This window comes from Cupressus sempervirens, chromosome 2 (assembly GCF_028749045.1).
Source record: "Cupressus sempervirens isolate cs-2001-9-10 chromosome 2, ASM2874904v1, whole genome shotgun sequence".
Lineage (NCBI taxonomy): Eukaryota > Viridiplantae > Streptophyta > Pinopsida > Cupressales > Cupressaceae > Cupressus > Cupressus sempervirens.
The window spans coordinates 567,169,685-567,187,868 of record NC_143119.1 but is presented as its reverse complement, the minus strand read 5'-3'; positions in this window follow the sequence as shown (position 1 = coordinate 567,187,868).

The following is an 18,184-nucleotide window of genomic DNA, read 5'->3' as shown; positions in this document are numbered from 1 at the left end:
TGGCTGGTTATGCGATTGGCGGGGGCATCGCTGTGCACGCGACCACCTCAATTATAAGGCCGCTCGAGGGCATCGTGTATAACAACACCCCCTCCGCACATTTATAGGTGATGAGAGCCCGCCCGCATACACGGACATGTCTAACCTCTGGCAAATATCTCCTTTCCCAGCACAGCCTCGCTAACCGTTCCCCGTGACACGTGATCTACCAGCTCAGGTACAGAAAAGTTCCTACGGCTGAACACTCACACTAGCGTTGTCGGACAAGCTTCAATCTCATGCACATGCACATACCGAAGAACTGGCACCGCGAGGGAACCACCCGCGAGCACCCACATCTCGGCAAAAAGCATTCGTGCGATTTCTTCCCCTAGACAGACACGTTGGGCCTGCACTTGTCGGAGCATTGCAAAGACGAGCGCTCTGGTTCGCAGGAGCCTGAGAAGAACATCTCGTACGAAACCCGTTCCCCCATAATGCTCGCATCACAAATGCTCGCAGCAGGGTCGTAATGCAAAGATGTACACCGCGCACGCGACCGAGTAAGGACACTCAGAGACATCCATTTCCCAGGCATATGCCCCCTACACGCTTTTTGGTGCACCCAGTACAAAAAGCCATACTTCGACAAGCCCTCCCAGAATTTCGCATATGAAGAGAGAGATGAAACGCCCTGGGCTTTTTGTCCACACAATGCAAACACCGAACGCTCTCTTTAGGGGGGAGCTGAAGAAGAGTATCTCCCGCAGAACCCATGAGCCGCAGCCGTTCGGATCGTCGCACAGGGCAGGACAGGGCATGGAGAGTTTCCGCATCCAAACAAAAATTATCGGTAATACTCTACGCTTCTACTGGCCCGGACCATAAAGGCTGTCACGACAGTGCCATGCACTTCTGTAGGATGAGACAGTGAAGAGGCGAGCACGCACCGAGAACGCACTAGCGAATAAATTATGCAGCAACCAAACCTTTCGTCGGCCCCCCTCTCAATCCCAAGGCTCTACCGATCGACAAAAACTTAGGGTGGAGAGTGGACCCTTGATGAAATTAGGGACGTCGAGCAATGCACCCGTGCAACCAAACCATCTCTTTCCTTCTTGCCGTCCGGGCAGGATAAAAATGCAATGATAGAACGTGCCAATGAGACGGAGCCCTTGGCTAAAAGATACAACTCCATACACACTCAGCAACAAGCGCATCTTAGAATCGAACACCAAATGTGCAGTGTGTTGCAAGCCGTGCAGACACCTACATATAGGGTATATCCATCAAAACAAAGCGACAAGTACTTCCCACCAGCTCCGCCATTGCGATTACCGAATGGGATAATACTCACCGCCACAGATTAATGACCATCATTACCGTCTCGGAATAGATACAAGCACATCGAGCTTCATCCGATCAGCTGGATGAATTTCACCTTGAAGGGGCCCAATCCAAAAGTTCCGGAGGTCATCTCCTGGAACTCTCAAGAACAAGGCCCATCTTACATGCAAACTCTGCTACTGCGCAAACATAGGTTGCAATTAAAGAGAAATTGCAAGGCCGTCACAATGGCCCGAGGCCAATGCTCCGACTAAGTCAATTTTCTCTTGCAATCACCATGCCGCCGTTCACAGAGAGATCTCCCCATTCACTTGTGACGCGACGCACAATCCAAGGGATAGACGCGAGCTCGCCCTTGAAAGGCCACTTCCCAAGGCATCCCCCGATGACACATTGGAACGACAACCGCTGTCAAACCATTTCCCAATGTTGTGCCGATCGAGTTGGCACGGAGCCGCTAGACGAGGGCTCCCGTTTTAGATCGAGTTTTAAAATCACCAAGAAGACGCGGTGAGGGCTGGCAACCGCTGCCAAACCTTTTTTCTGAAATTGCGCCAGCTGAGTGACTAGAAAACATGCTTTACACGATAGGCACGCAAAAAATTTTGCTAGAGCGCCAAGCACCCACCTCATGGCTAGAGACAAGGGCTCGCCATTAGATCAACTTCGAAATCGCTGAACAGATGCGCTGTAGAATGGCAACCACTGCCAAGTCTCTTCCGTAGTTGCGTCGGTCGAGTGATCGAAGAAGGTGATCTAAGAGAGGGTCCAAGCGTAGGCATTCGTAGGGGGATTCGCGCCGATGGCATAAATTTATGCAGTACCCGAGCAACACCGGACGGAGGTGCTAGACGAGGGCTCCCGTTTTAGATCGAGTTTTAAAATCACCAAGTAGACGCGGTGAGGGCTGGCAACCGCTGCCAAACCTTTTTCCGAAATTGCGCCAGCTGAGTGACAAGAAAACATGATCTAAAGGAGAGTCCAGGAATAGCACCCTCGAGGGTGGGCTTCATGCCCCTCTAATTGATTCAACGTCGGCGTCCACCGTTTCAAAATCTGACATATCCATCCGCCCTGACAGCGGCGTTGAATCAATGAGGGGGGCACGGGAGAGACTCGTGGCAACCACCTCTCCCATTGTAGCCGCGATAGGCACGCAAAAAGATTTTGCTAGAGCGCCAAGCACCCACCTCATGCCTAGAGACAAGGGCTCGCCATTAGATCAACTTCGAAATTGCAGAACAGACGCGCTGTAGAATGGCAACCGCTGCCAAGTCTCTTCCGTAATTGCGTCGGTCGAGTGATCGAAAAAGGTGATCTAAGAGAGGGTCCCAGCGTAGGGCATTCATTGGGGTAATCGCGCCGATGGCAAAAATTTGTGCAATACCCGCGCAACACCGGACGGAGGTGCTAGACGAGGGCTCCCATTTTAGATCGAGTTTTAAAATCACAAAGAAGACGCAGTGAGGGCTGGCAACCACTGCCAAACCTTTTTCCGAAATTGCGCCAGCTGAGTGACAAGAAAACATGATCTAAAGGAGAGTCCAGGAATAGCACCCTCGAAGGTGGGCTTCATGCCCTTCTAATTGATTCAACGTCGGCGTCCACCGTTTCAAAATCCGACATATCCATCCGCCCTGACAGCGGCGTTGAATCAATGAGCTGGGCATGAGAGAGGCTCGCGGCAACCACCTCTCCCATTGTAGCCGCGATAGGCTCACAAAAAATTTTGCTAGAGCGCCAAGTACCCACCTCATGGCTATAGACAAGGGCTCGCCATTAGATCAACTTCGAAATCGCAGAACGGACGCGGTGTAGAATGGCAACCGCTGCCAAGTCTCTTCCGTAATTGCGTTGGTCGAGTGATCGAAGAAGGTGATCTAAGAGAGGGTCCAAGCATGTAGGCATTCGTTGGGGAATTCGCGCCGATGGCAAAAATTTGTGCAATACCCGAGCAACACCGGACGGAGGTGCAAGACGAGGGCTCCCGTTTTAGATCGAGTTTTAAAATCACCAAGTAGACGCGGTGAGGGGCTGGCAACCGCTGCCAAACCTTTTTCCAAAATTGCGCCAGCTGAGTGACAAGAATACATGATCTAAAGGAGAGTCCAGGAAAATAGCACCCTCGAGGGTGGGCTTCATGCCCCTCTAATTGATTCAACGTCGGCGTCCACCGTTTCAAAATCCGACATTTCCATCCGCCCTGACAGCGGCGTTGAATCAATGAGGGGGGCACGGGAGAGGCTCGCGGCAGCCACCTCTCCCCTTGTAGCCGCGATAGGCACGCAAAAAATTTTGCTAGAGCGCCAAGCACCCACCTCATGCCTAGAGACAAGGGCTCGCCATTAGATCAACTTCGAAATCGCTTAACAGACGCGCTGTAGAATGGCAACCGCTGCCAAGTCTCTTCCGTAGTTGCGTCGGTCGAGTGATCGAAGAAGGTGATCTAAGAGAGGGTCCAAGCGTAGGCATTCGTTGGGGGATTCGCGCCGATGGCATAAATTTATGCAAATACCCGAGCAACACCGGACGGAGGTGCTAGACAAGGGCTCCCGTTTTAGATTGAGTTTTAAAATCACCGAGTAGACGCGGTGAGGGCTGGCAACCGCTGCCAAACATTTTTCCAAAATTGCGCCAGCTGAGTGACAAGAAAACATGATCTAAAGGAGAGTCCAGGAATAGCACCCTCGAGGGTGGGCTTCATGCCCCTCTAATTGATTCAACGTCGCCGTCCACCGTTTCAAAATCCGACATATCCATCCGCCCTGACAGCGGCGTTGAATCAATGAGGGGGGCACGGAAGAGGCTCGCGGCAACCACCTCTCCCGTTGTAGCCGCGATAGGCATGCAAAATATTTTGCTAGAGTGCCAAGCACCCACCTCATGCCTAGAGACAAGGGCTCGCCATTAGATCAACTTCAAAATCGCTGAACAGACGCGCTGTAGAGTGGCAACCACTGCCAAGTCTCTTCCGTAGTTGCGTCGGTCGAGTGATCGAAGAAGGTGATCTAAGAGAGGGTCCAAGCGTAGGCATTCGTTGGGGGATTCGCACCGATGGCATAAATTTATGCAATACCCGAACAACACCGGACGGAGGTGCTAGACGAGGGCTCCCGTTTTAGATCGAGTTTTAAAATCACCGAGTAGACGCGGTGAGGGCTGGCAACCGCTGCCAAACCTTTTTCCGAAATTGCGCCAGCTGAGTGACAAGAAAACATGATCTAAAGGAGAGTCCAGGAATAGCACCCTCGAGGGTGGGCTTCATGCCCCTCTAATTGATTCAACGTCGCCGTCCACCGTTTCAAAATCTGACATATCCATCCGCCCTGACAGCGGTGTTGAATCAATGAGGGGGGCACGGGAGAGGCTCGCGGCAACCACCTCTCCCCTTGTAGCCGCGATAGGCACGCAAAAAGATTTTGCTAGAGCGCCAACCACCCACCTCATGCCTAGAGACAAGGGCTCGCCATTAGATCAACTTCGAAATCGCAGAACAGACGCGCTGTAGAATGGCAACCGCTGCCAAGTCTCTTCCGTAATTGCATCGGTCGAGTGATCGAAAAAGGTGATCTAAGAGAGGGTCCCAGCGTAGGGCATTCGTTGGGGTAATCGCGCCGATGGCAAAAATTTGTGCAATACCCACGCAACACCGGATGGAGGTGCTAGACGAGGGCTCCTGTTTTAGATCGAGTTTTAAAATCACAAAGAAGACGCGGTGAGGGCTGGCAACCGCTGCCAAACCTTTTTCCGAAATTGCGCCAGCTGAGTGACAAGAAAACATGATCTAAAGGAGAGTCCAGGAATAGCACCCTCGAAGGTGGGCTTCATGCCCTTCTAATTGATTCAACGTCGGTGTCCACCGTTTCAAAATCCGACATATCCATCCGCCCTGACAGTGGCATTGAATCAATGAGCTGGGCACGGGAGAGGCTCGTGGCAACCACCTCTCCCATTGTAGCCGCGATAGGCTCGCAAAAAATTTTGCTAGAGCGCCAAGTACCCACCTCATGGCTATAGACAAGGGCTCGCCATTAGATCAACTTCGAAATCGCAGAACGGACGCGGTGTAGAATGGCAACCGCTGCCAAGTCTCTTCCGTAATTGCGTCGGTCGAGTGATCGAAGAAGGTGATCTAAGAGAGGGTCCAAGCGTGTAGGCATTCGTTGGGGGATTCACGCCGATGGCAAAAATTTGTGCAATACCCGAGCAACACCGGACGGAGGTGCAAGACGAGGGCTCCCATTTTAGATCGAGTTTTAAAATCACCAAGTAGACGCGGTGAGGGGCTGGCAACCGCTGCCAAACCTTTTTCCAAAATTGCGCCAGCTGAGTGACAAGAATACATGATCTAAAGGAGAGTCTAGGAAAATAGCACCCTCGAGGGTGGGCTTCATGCCCCTCTAATTGATTCAACGTCGCCGTCCACCGTTTCAAAATCCGACATTTCCATCCGCCCTGATAGCGGCGTTGAATCAATGAGGGGGGCACGGGAGAGGCTCGCGGCAACCACCTCTCCCCTTGTAGCCGCGATAGGCACGCAAAAAATTTTGCTAGAGCGCCAAGCACCCACCTCATGCCTAGAGATAAGGGCTCGCCATTAGATCAACTTCGAAATCGCTTAACAGACGCGCTGTAGAATGGCAACCGCTGCCAAGTCTCTTCTGTAGTTGCGTCGGTCGAGTGATCGAAGAAGGTGATCTAAGAGAGGGTCCAAGCGTAGGCATTCGTTGGGGGATTCGCGCCGATGGCATAAATTTATGCAATACCCGAGCAACACCGGACGGAGGTGCTAGACGAGGGCTCCCGTTTTAGATCGAGTTTTAAAATCACCGAGTAGACGCGGTGAGGGCTGGCAACCGCTGCCAAACCTTTTTCCGAAATTGCGCCAGCTGAGTGACAAGAAAACATGATCTAAAGGAGAGTCCAGGAATAGTACCCTCGAGAGTGGGCTTCATGCCCCTCTAATTGATTCAACGTCGCCATCCACCGTTTCAAAATCCGACATATCCATCCGCCCTGACAGCGGCGTTGAATCAATGAGGGGGGCACGGAAGAGGCTCGCGGCAACCATCTCTCCCGTTGTAGCCGCGATAGGCACGCAAAATATTTTGCTAGAGCTCCAAGCACCCACCTCATGCCTAGAGACAAGGGCTCGCCATTAGATCAACTTCGAAATCGCTGAACAGACGTGCTGTAGAGTGGCAACCGCTGCCAAGTCTCTTCCGTAGTTGCGTTGATCGAGTGATCGAAGAACGTGATCTAAGAGAAGGTCCAAGCGTAGGCATTCGTTGGGGGATTCGCGCCGATGGCATAAATTTATGCAATACCCGAGCAACACCGGACGGAGGTGCTAGACGAGGGCTCCTGTTTTAGATCGAGTTTTAAAATCACCGAGTAGACGCGGTGAGGGCTGGCAACCGCTGCCAAACCTTTTTCCAAAATTGCGCCAACTGAGTGACAAGAAAACATGATCTAAAGGAGAGTCCAGGAATAGCACCCTCGAGGGTGGGCTTCATGCCCCTCTAATTGATTCAACGTCGCCGTCCACCGTTTCAAAATCCGACATATCCATCCGCCCTGACAGCGGCGTTGAATCAATGAGGGGGGCACGGGAGAGGCTCGCGGCAACCACCTCTCCCCTTGTAGCCACGATAGGCACGCAAAAAAATTTTGCTAGAGCACCAACCACCCACCTCATGCCTAGAGACAAGGGCTCGCCATTAGATCAACTTCGAAATCGCTGAACAGACGCGCTGTAGAATGGCAACCGGTGCCAAGTCTCTTCCGTAGTTGCGTCGGTCGAGTGATCGAAGAAGGTGATCTAAGAGAGGGTCCAAGCGTAGGCATTCGTTGGGGGATTCGCGCCGATGGCATAATTTTATGCAATACCCGAGCAACACCGGATGGAGGTGCTAGACGAGGGCTCCTGTTTTAGATCGAGTTTTAAAATCACCAAGTAGACGCGGTGAGGGATGGCAACCGCTACGAAACCTTTTTCGGAAATTGCGCCAGCTGAGTGAGAAGAAAACATGATCTAAAGGAGAGTCGAGGAATAGCACATCCGGGGTGGGCTTCATGCCCCTCTAATTGATTCAACGTCGGCGTCCACCGTTTCAAAATCCGACATATCCATCCGCCTTGACACCGGCGTTGAATCAATGAGGGGGGCACGGGAGAGGCTCGCGGCAACCACCTCTCCTATATAAGCTATTAGTGCGAGGCTCGCTCTGCATTAGAAATTAGCGAACACACTGACATCCGCCTTAAAAATCCAAATCCTTTAAAATTCCTACCAAACAGCCATTCACGACCCAATTTTTTATGGGGTCGGCAGAGGAGCAAAAGATTGTCATCGGTTAGGAGATGTGAGTTCATGGAGCCGAGGGACTGAAATGGTCATCGAGCTCATCCGATCAACTGGATGAATTTCACCTTGAAGGGGCCCAATCCAAAAGTTCCGGAGGTCATCTCCTGGAACTCTTGAGAACAAGGCCCATCTTACATGCAAACTCTGCTACTGCGCAAACATAGGTTGCAATTAAAGAGAAATTGCGAGGCCGTCACAATGGCCCGAGGCCAATGGCTCCGACTAAGTCAATTTTCTCTTGCAATCACCATGCCGCCGTTCACAAAGAGATATCCCCATTCACCTGTGACGCGACGCACAATCCAATGTCTAGACGCGAGCTCGCCCTTGAAAGAAAGACCAGTTTCCAAGACATCCCCCGATGACACATTGGAACGTCAACCGCTGTCGAACCATTCCCAATGTTGTGCCAATCGAGTTGGCACAGAGGCGACCTTAGGGAGCTCCCGCGTAGCAATCGGGATGTGCTTTCATGCCCATCTCTCACAAAAACCAATGTTAGCTGTGGACAAATTTGGAATCCAAGGGCTCGCATCCATCAATATTGTCGGCACTGGGTCTATATATTCAAAGGCCACGGAGAGGTTCCGATAAGAGAAACTCCCCTGCTCGCTCGGACAAACATCCCAAATTCTAGACACAAGCTCCCGCCCCCTTAGCATCGCTCTCCAGATCACCGCAATGACACATTGGAACGACAACCGCTGTCGAACAACTCCCGAAATTGTGGCAATGGAGTGAGAAAGAAGAGCATCTTTGGGGAGGCGCGCATAGCAAACGGGCTGTGCTGCTGCTTCATTCCGCTATTATATAGATCCAAAATCGTTGATTTCGTTTGGAATCCGAGGCTGCATTCATCCTTGCTCAAACAAGCAATGGCTCTTCTAATCGAATGGCCACGGGGAGTTTCCGATAACAAAGGCTCCCTTGTCACTCGTGATGCGCAGGCCAACTGCTAGACGACGGGTCGCCCTTCAGATCGCTGCCCAGGCAACCACCACAACGACACCATTGGAACGACAACCGCTGCCGAACCATTCTGAAAATTTTGTGCCAAAGAAGTTGTTGCATAGAGAACGACTCTGGGGAGAGAGCCCTCGCATAGCAAAATCGGGATGGCTTCACGGCCCTCCCAATAGAAACGATGCTAGTGCCAATATTCCAAAAATCCGAATACGTGTCTTTCGCGAACACCAGCACTGATTTCTATTGGGGAGGGTCGCCAAGAACTTTTGTTATCAAAGCTCCCATTGTAGCCGCGATAGGCACACAAAAAATTGCTAGAGCCCCAAGCACCCACCTCATGGCTAGACAAGGGCTCACCATTAGTAGATCAACTTCGAAATCGCTGAACAGACGCGCTGTGGAATGGCAACCGCTGCCAAGCCTCTTCCGTAATTGCGTCGGTCGAGTGATCGAAGAAGGTGATCTAAGACAGAGTCCAAGGCTAGGGATTCATTGGGGGATTCGCGCCGATAGCAACAAATTATGCAATACCCGAGCAACACCGGACGGAGGTGCTAGACGAGGGCTCCCGTTTTAGATCGAGTTTTAAAATCACCAAGTAGACGCGGTGAGGGCTGGCAACCGCTGCCAAACCTTTTTCCGAAATTGCGCCAGCTGAGTGACAAGAAAACATGATCTAAAGGAGAGTCCAGGAATAGCACCCTCGAGGGTGGGCTTCATGCCCCTCTAATTGATTCAACGTCACCGTCCACCGTTTCAAAATCTGACATATCCATCCGCCCTGACAGCGGCATTGAATCAATGAGGGGGGGCACGGGAGAGGCTCGCGGCAACCACCTCTCCCGTTGTAGCCGCGATAGGCATGCAAAAAATTTTGCTAGAGCGCCAAGCACCCACCTCATGCCTAGAGACAAGGGCTCACCATTAGATCAACTTCGAAATCGCTGAACAGACGCGCTGTAGAATGGCAACCGTTGCCAAGTCTCTTCCGTAGTTGCGTCAGTCGAGTGATCGAAGAAGGTGATCTAAGAGAGGGTCCAAGCGTAGGCATTCGTTGGGGGATTCGCGCCGATGGCATAAATTTATGCAATACCCGAGCAACACCGGACGGAGGTGCTAGACGAGGGCTCCCGTTTTAGATCAAGTTTTAAAATCACCGAGCAGACGCGGTGAGGGCTGGCAACCGCTGCCAAACCTTTTTCCGAAATTGCGCCAGCTGAGTGACAAGAAAACATGATCTAAACGAGAGTCCAGGAATAGCACCCTCGAGGGTGGGCTTCATGCCCCTCTAATTGATTCAACGTCGGCGTCCACCGTTTCAAAATCCGACATATCCATCCGCCCTGACAGCGGCGTTGAATCAATGAGGGGGGCACGGGAGAGGCTCGCGGCAACCACCTCTCCCGTTGTAGCCGCGATAGGCACGAAAAAAATTTTTCTAGAGCGCCAAGCACCCACCTCATGGCTAGAGACAAGGGCTCGCCATTAGATCAACTTCGAAATCGCTGAACAGACGCGCTGTAGAATGGCAACCGCTGCCAAGTCTCTTCCGTAGTTGCGTCGGTCGAGTGATCGAAGAAGGTGATCTAAGAGAGGGTCCAAGCGTAGGCATTCGTTGGGGGATTTGCGCCGATGGCATAAATTTATGCAATACCCGAGGAACACCGGACGGAGGTGCTAGACGAGGGCTCCCATTTTAGATCGAGTTTTAAAATCACCGAGTAGACGCGGTGAGGGCTGGCAACCGCTGCCAAACCTTTTTTTGAAATTGCGCCAGCTGAGTGACAAGAAAACATGATCTAAAGGAGAGTCCAGGAATAGCACCCTTGAGGGTGGGCTTCATGCCCCTCTAATTGATTCAACGTCGCCGTCCACCGTTTCAAAATCTGACATATCCATCCGCCATGACAGCGGCGTTGAATCAATGAGGGGGGCACGGGAGAGGCTCGCGACAACCACCTCTCCCCTTGTAGATGCGATAGGCACGCAAAAAAATTTTGCTAGAGCGCCAACCACCCACCTCATGCCTAGAGACAAGGGCTCGCCATTAGATCAACTTCGAAATCGCTGAACAGACGCGCTGTAGAATGGCAACCGCTGCCAAGTCTCTTCCGTAGTTGCGTCGGTCGAGTGATCGAAGAAGGTGATCTAAGAGAGGGTCCAAGCGTGTAGGCATTCGTTGGGGGATTCGCGCCGATGGCATAAATTTATGCAATACCCGAGCAACACCGGACGGAGGTGCTAGACGAGGGCTCCCGTTTTAGATCGAGTTTTAAAATCACCGAGTAGACGCGGTGAGGGCTGGCAACCGCTGCCAAACCTTTTTCCGAAATTGCGCCAGCTAAGTGACAAGAAAACATGATCTAAAGGAGAGTCCAGGAATAGCACCCTCGAGGGTGGGCTTCATGCCCCTCTAATTGATTCAACGTCGCCGTCCACCGTTTCAAAATCTGACATATCCATCCGCCATGACAGCGGCGTTGAATCAATGAGGGGGGCACGGGAGAGGCTCGCGGCAACCACCTCTCCCCTTGTAGCCACGATAGGCACGCAAAAAAATTTTGCTAGAGCGCCAACCACCCACCTCATGCCTAGAGACAAGGGCTCGCCATTAGATCAACTTCGAAATCGCTGAACAGACGCGCTGTAGAATGGCAACTGCTGCCAACTCTCTTCCATAGTTACGTCGGTCGAGTGATCGAAGAAGGTGATCTAAGAGAGGGTCCAAGCGTGTAGGCATTCGTTGGGGGATTCGCGCCGATGGCATAAATTTATGCAATACCCGAGCAACACCGGACGGAGGTGCTAGACGAGGTCTCCCGTTTTAGATCGAGTTTTAAAATCACACAGTAGACGCGGTGAGGGCTGGCAACCGCTGCCAAACCATTTTCCGAAATTGCGCCAGCTGAGTGACAAGAAAACATGATCTAAAGGAGAGCCCAGGAATAGCACCCTCGAGGGTGGGCTTCATGCCCCTCTAATTGATTCAACGTCGGCGTCCACCGTTTCAAAATCCGACATATCCATCCGCCCTGACAGCGGCGTTGAATCAATGAGGGGGGAACGGGAGAGGCTCGCGGCAACCACCTCTCCCGTTGTAGCCACGATAGGCATGCAAAAAATTTTGCTAGAGCGCCAAGCACCCACCTCATGGCTAGAGACAAGGGCTCGCCATTAGATCAACTTCGAAATCGCTGAACAGACGCGCTGTAGAATGGCAACCGCTGCCAAGTCTCTTCCGTAGTTGCGTCGGTCGAGTGATCGAAGAAGGTGATCTAAGAGAGGGTCCAAGCGTAGGCATTCGTTGGGGGATTCGCGCCGATGGAATAAATTTATGCAATACCCGAGCAACACCGGACGGAGGTGCTAGACGAGGGCTCCCGTTTTAGATCGAGTTTTAAAATCACCAAGTAGACGCGGTGAGGGCTGGCAACCGCTGGCTAAACCTTTTTCCAAAATTGCGCCAGCTGAGTGACAAGAAAACATGATCTAAAGGAGAGTCCAGGAATAGCACCCTCGAGGGTGGGCTTCATGCCCCTTTAATTGATTCAACGTCGGCGTCCACCGTTTCAAAATCCGACATATCCATCCGCCCTGACAGCGGCGTTGAATCAATGAGGGGGGCACGGGAGAGGCTCGCGGCAACCACCTCTCCCCTTGTAGCCACGATAGGCACGCAAAAAATTTTGCTAGAGCGCCAACCACCCACCTCATGGCTAGAGACAAGGGCTCGCCATTAGATCAACTTCGAAATCGCTGAATAGACGCGCTGTAGAATGGCAACCACTGCCAAGTCTCTTCTGTAGTTGTGTCGGTCGAGTGATCGAAGAAGGTGATCTAAGAGAGGGTCCAAGCGTAGGCATTCGTTGGGGGATTCGCACCATTGGCATAATTTTACGCAATACCCGAGCAACACCGGACGGAGGTGCTAGGCGAGGGCTCCCATTTTAGATCGAGTTTTAAAATCACCAAGTAGACGCGGTGAGGGATGGCAACCGCTGCCAAACCTTTTTCCGAAATTGCGCCAGCTGAGTGAGAAGAAAACATGATCTAAAAGGAGAGTCGAGGAATAGCACATCCAGGGTGGGCTTCATGCCCCTCTAATTGATTCAACGTCGGCGTCCAGCGTTTCAAAATCCGACATATCCATCCGCCTTGACACCGGCGTTGAATCAATAAGAGGGGCACGGGAGAGGCTCGCGGCAACCACCTCTCCTATATAAGCTATTAGTGCGAGGCTCGCTCTGCATTAGACATTAGCGAACACACCGACATCCGCCTTAAAAATCTAAATCCTTTAAAATTCCTACCAAACAGCCATTCACGACCCAATTTTTTATGAGGTCGGCAGAGGAGCAAAAGATTGTCATCGGTTAGGAGATGTGAGTTCATGGAGCCGAGGGACTGAAATGGTCATCGAGCTCATCCGATCAACTGGATGAATTTCACCTTGAAGGGGCCCAATCCAAAAGTTCCGGAGGTCATCTCCTGGAACTCTCGAGAACAAGGCCCATCTTACATGCAAACTCTGCTACTGCGCAAACATAGGTTGCAATTAAAGAGAAATTGCGAGGCCGTCACAATGGCCCGAGGCCAATGGCTCTGACTAAGTCAATTTTCTCTTGCAATCACCATGCCGCCGTTCACAGAGAGATCTCCCCATCCACTTGTGACGCGACGCACAGTCCAAGTGCTAGACGCGAGCTCGCCCTTGAAAGAAAGACCACTTTCCAAGACATCCCCCAAGACATCCCCCATTCACTTGTGACGCGACGCACAACCCAAGTGCTAGACGCGAGCTCGCCCTTGAAAGAAAGACCACTTTCCAAGACATCCCCGGATGACACATTGGAATGACAACCGCTGTCAAACCATTCCCAATGTTGTGCCGATCGAGTTGGCACAGAGGCGACCTTAGGGAGCTCCCGCGTAGCAATCGGGATGTGCTTTCATACCCATCTCTCACAAAAACCAATCTTAGCTGTGAATAGATTTCGCCGCAATGACACCATTGGAACGATGACCGCTGTCGAACAACTCCCGAATTTGTGCCCCGATGGAGTGAGAAAGAATAGCAACTTTGGGGAGCCGCGCATCGCAAACGGGCTGGCTGCTGCTTCATTTCGCTCCTATATATAGATCCGATGTCGTTGATTTCGTTCGGAATCCAAGGCTGCATTCGTCCTTGCTCACACAAGCAATGGCTCTTCTCATCGAATGGCCACGGGGAGCTTCCGATCACAAAGGCTCCCTTGTCACTCGCAACGCGCAGCCCAACTGCTTTCCGAAATTGCGCCAGCTTGAGTGACAAGAAAACATGATCTAAAGGAGAGTCGAGGAATAGCACCTCGAGGGTGGGCTTCATGCCCCTCCAATTGATTCAACGTCGGCATCCACCGTTTCAAAATTCGACATTTCCATCCGCCTCAACACCGCCGTTGAATCAATGAGAGGGGCACGGGAGAGGTTCGCGGCAACAACCTCTCCTATATAAGCTATTAGTGCGAGGCTCGCTCTGCATTAGAAATTAGCAAACACGCCGACATCCGCCACAAAAATCCAAATCGTTGAAAATTCTGACCAAACAACCATCCACGACCCAATTTATTATGAGGTTGTCTAAGGAGCAAAAGATTGTCGTCGGTTAGGAGATGTGAATTCATGGAGCCAAGGGACTGAAATGGTCATCGAGCTCATCCGATCAACTGGATGAATTTCACCTTGAAGGGGCCCAATCCAAAAGTTCTGGAGGTCATCTCCTGGAACTCTCAAGAACAAGGACCATCTTACTTGCAAACTCTGCTACTGCGCAAACATAGGTTGCAATTAAAGAGAAATTGCCAGGCCATCACAGTGGCCCGAGGCCAATGCTCCGACTAAGTCAATTTTCTCTTGCAATCACCATGCCGCCGTTCACAGAGAGATCTCCCCATTCACTTGCGACGCGACGCACAATCCAAGTGATAGACGCGAGCTCGGCCTTGAAAGGCCAGGCCACTTTCCAAGACATCCCCCGATGACACATTGGAACGACAACCACTGTCGAACCATTCCCAATGTTGTGCCGATCGAGTTGGCACAGAGGCGACCTTAGGGAGCTCTCGCGTAGCAATTGGGATGTGCTTTCGTACCCATCTCTCACAAAAACCAATCTTAGCTGTGAACAAATTTAGAATCCAAGGCTCGTATCCATCGATATCGTCAGCACTGGGTCTATATATTCAAAGGCCACGGAGAGGTTCCGATAAGAGAAGCTCCCCTGCTCGCTCGCACAAACATCCCAAATGCTAGACACAAGCTCCCGCCCTTAGCATCGCTCTCCGGATCGCCGCAATGACACATTGGAATGACAACCGCTGTCGAACAACTCCCGAATTTGTGCCGATGGAGTGAGAAAGACGAGCAACTTTGGGGAGCCGCGCATGGAAAATGGGCTGCTGCTTCATTCCGCTCTTATATATAGATCCGATGTCGTTGATTTCATTTGGAATCCGAGGCTGCATTCGTCCTTGCTCACACAAGCAATGGCTCTTCTCATCGAATGGTCACGGGGAGCTTCCAATTACAAAGGCTCCCTTGTCACCCGTGATGCACAGCCCAACTGCTAGACGATGGCTCGCCCTTCAGATCGCTGCCCAGGCAACCACCACAACGGCACCATTGGAACGACAACCGCTGCCGAACCATTTCGAAATTTTTTTGCCAAAGAAGTTGTTGCAAAGAGAATGACTCTGGGGAGAGAGCCCTCGCATAGCAAAATCGGGATGGCTTCACGGCAGCTGGATGGGATTTGAATTCATGGAGCCAAGGGAGTGAAATGGTCATCGAGCTCATCCGATCAACTGGATGAATTTCACCTTGAAGGGGCCCAATCCAAAAGTTCCGGAGGTCATCTCCTGGAACTGTCAAGAACAAAGGCCAATCTTACATGCAAACTCTGCTACTGCGCAAACATAGGTTGCAATTATAGAGAAATTGCAAGGCCGTCACAATGGCCCGAGGCCAATGCTCCGACTACTAAGTCAATTTTCTCTTGCAATCACCATGCCGCCGTTCACAGAGAGATCTCCCCATTCACTTGTGACGACGCACAATCCAAGTGCTAGACGCGATATCGCCCTTGAAAGGCCGCGTTCCAAGACATCTCGATAACACATTGGAACGACAACCGCTGTCGAACCATTCCCAATGTTGTGCCGATCGAGTTGGCACAGAGGCGACAAACATCCCCAGATGCTACACGCAAGCTCCCGCCCTTAGCATCGCTCTCCAGATCATCGCAATGACACATTGGAATGACAACCGCTGTCGAACAACTCCCGAATTTGTGCCGATGGAGTGAGAAAGAAGAGCCAGATCGGGTCGACAAAAATAGCTAAGCCAGATCGGGTCGGCCAGCATGGCTCGGCCACCATTTTTCGCCAAGAGCTTTCGATATTAAAGCTCCCATGTAGCAGCGATAAGTACACCACGACAAAATTGCTAGAGCGCCGAGCACCCATAGCAAATTGCCATTATACCAAGCAACGCCGGAGTGCTAGACAAGGGCTCACGTTTAGATCAAGTTTTAAAATCACCAAAAAGACATGCCATGGATCGGCAACCGCTGCCTCACCTTTTCCAAAATTGAGTCATCGGTAAACATGATCTAAAGGAGAGCCGAGGAAAAGCACTGAGATCGCTTCATGCCCCTTTCATTCATTCAACATCAGCATAAACCGTTTGAAAACCCAACAATCCGATCCGCCTAGACACCAATGTTGAATCAATGAAAGGGGCATGGGAGAGGCTCGCGGCAACAACCTCTCCTATATAAGCTATTAGTGCGAGGCTCGCTCTGCATTAGAAATCTGTGACAGCGCGGACAAAATCCTCAAAAATCCAATTCAATGAAAAATGTGACCAAACAGCCATCCACGACACCTTTTTTGGGGCTCGCCCAGATCGGCTCGGCCAGAATGGCTTGCCCAGATCGGCTCGGCCAGCATGGCTCGGCCAGATCGGCTCGGCCAGCATGGTGACTTGCTGACTCAGTGAGAGTACTTTGAACTGTCAAGAACAAAGGCCAATCTAACATGCAAACTCTACTACTGCGCAAACATAGGTTGCAATTATAGAGAAATTGCAAGGCCGTCACAATGGCCCGAGGCCAACGCTCCGACTACTAAGTCAATTTTCTCTTGCAATCGCCATGCCGCCGTTCATAGAGAGATCTCCCCATTCACTTGTGACGACGCACAATTCAAGTGCTAGACGCGAGCTCGCCCTTGAAAGGCCGCGTTCCAAGACATCCCGATGACACATTGGAACGACAACCGCTGTCGAACCATTCCCAACGTTGTGCCGATCGAGTTGGCACGGAGGCGATCTTAGGGAACTCCCGCGTATCGATCGGGAAGTGCTTTCGTACCCATCTCTCACAAAAACCAATGTTAGCTGAACAATTTTATAATCCAAGGCTCGTATCCATCGATATCGTCGGCACTGGGTCTATATTCATAGGCCACGGAGAGGTTCCGATAAGAGAAGCTCCCCTGCTCGCTTGCACAAACATCCACAAATGCTAGACGCAAGCTCCCGCACTTAGCATCGCTCTCCAGATCACCGCAATGACACATTGGAACGACAACCGCTGTCGAACAACTCCCGAATTTGTGCCGATGGAGTGAGAAACGAGAGCTAGATCGGGTCGACGAAAACGGCTAAGCCAGATCGGGTCGGCCAGCATGGCTCGGCCACCATTTTTCGCCGAGAGCTTTCAATATTAAAGCTCCCATGTAGCCGCGATAAGTACACCATGACAAATTGCTAGAGCGCCGAGCACCCATAGCAAATTGCCATTATACCAAGCAACGCCGGAGTGCTAGGCAAGGGCTCACGTTTAGATCAAGTTTTAAAACCACCAAAAACACACGCCATGGATCGGCAACCGCTGCCTCACCTTTTCCAAAATTGAGTCATCAGAAAACATGATCTAAAGGAGAGCCGAGGAAAAGCACTGAGATCGCTTCATGCCCCTTTCATTCATTCAACATCGGCATACACCGTTTAAAAACCCAACAATCCGATCCGCCTAGACACCAATGTTGAATGAATGAAAGGGGCACGGGAGAGGCTCGCGGCAACAACCTCTCCTATATAAGCTATTAGTGCGAGGCTCGCTCTGCATTAGAAATCTGCGACAGTGCGGACAACTCCCTTAAAAATCCAATTCAATGAAAAATGTGACCAAACAGCCATCCACGACACCGTTTTTGGAGCTCGCCCAGATCGGCTCGGCCAGAATGGCTCGCCCAGATCGGCTCGGCCAGATCGGCTCGGCCAGCATGGTGACTTGCTGACTCGGTGAGAGTACTTCGAACTGTCAAGAACAAAGGCCAATCTAACATGCAAACTCTGCTACTGCGCAAACATAGGTTGCAATTATAGAGAAATTGCAAGGCCGTCACAATGGCCCGAGGCCAATGCTCCGACTACTAAGTCAATTTTCTCTTGCAATCGCCATGCCGCCGTTCATAGAGAGAT